This window comes from Alexandromys fortis, unplaced genomic scaffold (assembly GCF_014885135.2).
Source record: "Alexandromys fortis isolate MF-2015 unplaced genomic scaffold, M_Fortis_MF-2015_v1.1 scaffold_258, whole genome shotgun sequence".
NCBI lineage: Eukaryota > Metazoa > Chordata > Mammalia > Rodentia > Cricetidae > Alexandromys > Alexandromys fortis.
In genome coordinates, this window is record NW_026068132.1 from 657852 (window position 1) to 661887 (window position 4036).

A 4036-nucleotide genomic window follows, 5' to 3' on the forward strand; every position below is an offset into this window, starting at 1 on the left:
CATTTCGTGTGCCTGCTGCCTAAATTTGGAGTCCATCTGGAGGACCCTCCCTCCCACTCTCTCCTGGCTCCTCCTCCTTTGATCCCTTGGCTCTGGAGGTGACAGGAGGACAGCAGGGCCCCAAGGTTTGCCCATGAAAGGTCTGTTGCCCTAGCCCCTCTAGCTCCAGGGCCTTTTTTTAGTCCTTGGGCACATTCCTCCTCCCCAAAGGGCCGATGGGCAGAGGAGGGGGACCAGACTGTCGCACCTCCCCACGCACATGGCCCTTACCTCGGTTATTTTTAAGCTGAAGGGTGAACTGAGCACACTGGGTAAGGGTCACCTTCTCTCGCGGCCTAATATTTATCCCCTGCCTTCAGCTCACAGGCTTCCTCCCCTCCCCTTTCACCCTGGCTATCGGCACAGCTCCAGGCTGAGGGGCTTCGCCTACTCTCTTACACCTGGAGTTCCACAGCGCTAGATCCCAGGGGTCAGAGTCAAGATGTTCAGAGAGGGCATCTTGTTCTGGTGCAAGACTCAGTTTCCCTCTCTCTCTCTCTCTCTCTCTCTCTCTCTCTCTCTCTCTCCCACTCCTTACTCTGTACAGATGCTGTCTATGGTCTCTGTTGCCCATGTCTCTAGACAACTATCCTCCAAAGGCCTTGCTCCCTTGGTTTGGGACACATATGGAGTCTTCATCTTGTGCTTGCTTCTCCCTGACATGCAGGCCATCATCCAACCTCTTTAAGCCATGGAGGGACTTAGCCCACTCTGCCTTGGGCATTTACACACAAACTTGCAGACCAGTAAACTTCACATACAGAACTGAACGGCTGCACATCCAGGCCCATTTTCAGACACACACACACACACACACACACACACACACACACACACACACCCCTTTACACATTAACCCAGTTAAGCTTGCAGATTTTCTTTCTTGCTTCTACACATGTTGATGCATAGATCTGCGCTCCCATGTTTGGATGCACAGGTTTTCACTCTCCTTCAACCCTCCACTCTTGATGGGAGGTGGGAGGGTGGAAAGGCCAGAGGTGTTAATCCTGGGGCTGAGGGAGGAGGGGTGTAAGTGAGGGGTTGCTCCCTTCCGCCCCTCTGAGCTGCCAGAGGATGCAGGTGCTGCTTGGGATGGCTGGCTGGGGCTCCTGGCATGCCCAGAGATTTATGCCCATTGGCCCCAGGCTCCGGATTCCATGGGTGGGGGCTCTGCAGACTTTCCCCTTGCCAGGTAGAAGTCTGGTACCCCCTTTGTAACCCTCCTGGGCCTTATCCTCACATGCCTTCTTTGTGGCACTCTTGAGCACTCAAACCCTAGAGATCCTCCCTGTCCTCCAGGGCTGCCATTTCTCAGAGGCCGTAGGTGTTAGGCCATGGCTGTTATAACTAAGCAGACATTGTGTTCAAGAGACAAAGCCAGACTCCCTTACTCTGGCTTTCCTTACACCCTCACACCCAGCTTCCACCCTATCTACTGTCACCTCTCAATATAGCTCTAGAGTGTGGAGGTGGGTAGGACACACAGCGGTCAGTTTCTCTGGGTACAGCACTCTCAGCCAGTGATGTGGTGTCCTCCCAAGGTGACCAGCCCCCTAAGATACTTCATTGTCCCATCATGGGCTCAGGGGCACACACTGACCTCCAGGGGTCTTAGATCTTGTACCCTTGAAGGGACCTGAGCCAACCTTGCGTTCCTATCTGCAGGTGACAGAGCCAAATGGTTGCCCTCAGAGGATGCAAGCCACTTGTCTGCAGCCAGGTCACTGGAGGTCACTTGAGGTCCCTGTGTGCAAGCTGCAAGATTAGCCTATGGCCTAATATGTCACTACCTGGTTTCAAGGTCCTGAGGACATGATAAGGGACCGAGAACGTTGGGTCAGCCTGGGTCAGGTCCAAGTGACAAAGACCAGGCTCTGTCCTCAGGGAACCCTACATGCCAAGCAGGCCAAAGTTGGTGTAGGTAGTGGGGGCCCATGGAGGGTTGTGGGCATGGAGTTCCCGTTGTCTCCCATGGAATGTGTGACAAGGAAAGAGTTAACTCAGTTCTGGGCTCTGCCTGCTTCTGTGGCCTGGTTTGGCCTTTTCTTCCTTTTCTAGGCCCCCTTCTCTCCTCTGGCTCTCACACGCTCTTTGCTGCTGCTTCCCAAACCAGTCCTGCAGCCTGATGAAAACTCTAGAGTACGTGGACACAGATGGACGCTTTGGTCACAGGTGAGAGGGTCCCAAGGGCAGAGCATGTCTTTGAGATGAAGTCCATCCCTTTGTTACCTGGCTCCCCCTGTCTCCATCTTCTCCCGTGTCTTCCTTCTGTCCCCTGTCGTGAAATCAGTCCTAGCCTCTGCTGTGCAGGCGTTCATACCTGGGCTCTGCCTTCTGCAGACTGATCGCATGGGGCACTCAGCCTGGCTTGTCCTTGCTTCCATGTTCTTCCTCAGCTCTCTCCAGCCTTCCTTCTCCTTGGCTTCCATGATTTATATCTAAAGGTAGCCCAAGTTTTTTCCTTTACAGCGTCAACTCCAGTGCCCCCCAGGAGTCTGTTCTGGTCTTCTCATTGTCTCTCCTCATCCATTCTCAGCCCTTCACCCTCTGTCTGTGTCCAGCCTGGCCACTTTGACAGCATCTTTATCTCTTGCTCTTTTTGGCTCTGGCTCTTAGCTTTCCTGGGCTTCTCCACACATCCCCTTCTTCCGGTGTGCTCCTCTTTGGACTCTACTGATCCCTTCATGGCTGCTCAAATCCGTTCTAGAGAGAGGGGTGGTTTTAGAGAGGGAGAAGGAATGAGGGTGTAAAGAGGAAGTGTGGGGAGCTGGGCCCTTTCTGTAGCCTCCTTGTGCCCAGGATCTCTTTCTCTTCTCTGTTTCCTCTGCTTGAGCCATCCCTGGGTTTCCTGTCTACTCTGATTAGGATGTTCCTTCCTTCCTTATCAACTCTCTGTTCTTCCTCCCCTGCAGTTTCTGCTATTGCTGTCCCCTCATTTTCAGTACAGGGCCCATGCTCTGGTTGCCTCTCTCAGCAATTAGAGCCCAGGGAGAGCTGGTGAACAGGAGTCAGGCCACGCACAAATGTTTCTGTGGGTATGGCTGATGGGAGATTCAGTCCAGGGCTGAACCAGGTTCCCAGAGATGGATTAAAACCCCATTGTCTCTCAGACCCACATCCCTAGCCCTGCCCTCAGCCCCAACTGTGGCAGAATGCCAAGGGAGCCAGCCTTGCTTAGCTGAAGAAGACTTGCTTGCTCTTTTTTTCCCCCCTACTTCCAGACCCTCCAATGATTTAGTCCCCTGCTTCCAAAATCTGGTCCTTTTGTTGCCTGCTTCCTCTTGAGATGGCTTGCCAAACCCTATTTCCCAGCTGCTGCAGAGGTAAAAAACCTTGCAAATGGGAGTCTCAGTGGGGAATATGAAGGGGAAGAAATGAGCACCAGAGACTAAGGGTCTGGGTCTTGGGAGGATGGGGAGAAAGAAAAAAAAGGTAGGCCAAGGCTACTTCCTGCTTATGTGCGAGGGACATGGGCCACTGCAGGTGGCTATGTTTGGAATGACATGTGACTACATCTGTGATCCTGTGTCCTCCCAGAGACCTGCCTAAGACGGGGTCTAAGGAGACATTACCACATCTGCCGAGGGGGTCATACCGTCACAGACGGAAGAGTCACGGGTCAGTCCCTATATTCCAGGCCTCCTCCTATTGGCCAGCCATGGGTTTTATCAGTGTGGAGTACTGGTTAGAACGGGCGTGAAGGTGTGTGATAGGTGGACTCGGTGCTCCAGATGAGCTCAGAGTCTCCTCTAAATGCTCTTTCAACCTGACAGGCACTGGGCTGGGCAAAGGTTGAAAGCAGAGGTGTGTCCTTCTTGCTATGTTCTGCTGGAGGGAGATCCATGGGCCAATGCTGCGCTGTAAGGCTCAGAACTTCACAGGGTCCTGGGGGGAAGGCCTTCACCTCTGAAGATGCCCCTCCTTCTTTCAAGCCCCACCTCCCTACCCCAGAGTCCCAGGGTCGGAAATCAGTGAAGAAGAGACTAGAGACAGGGGC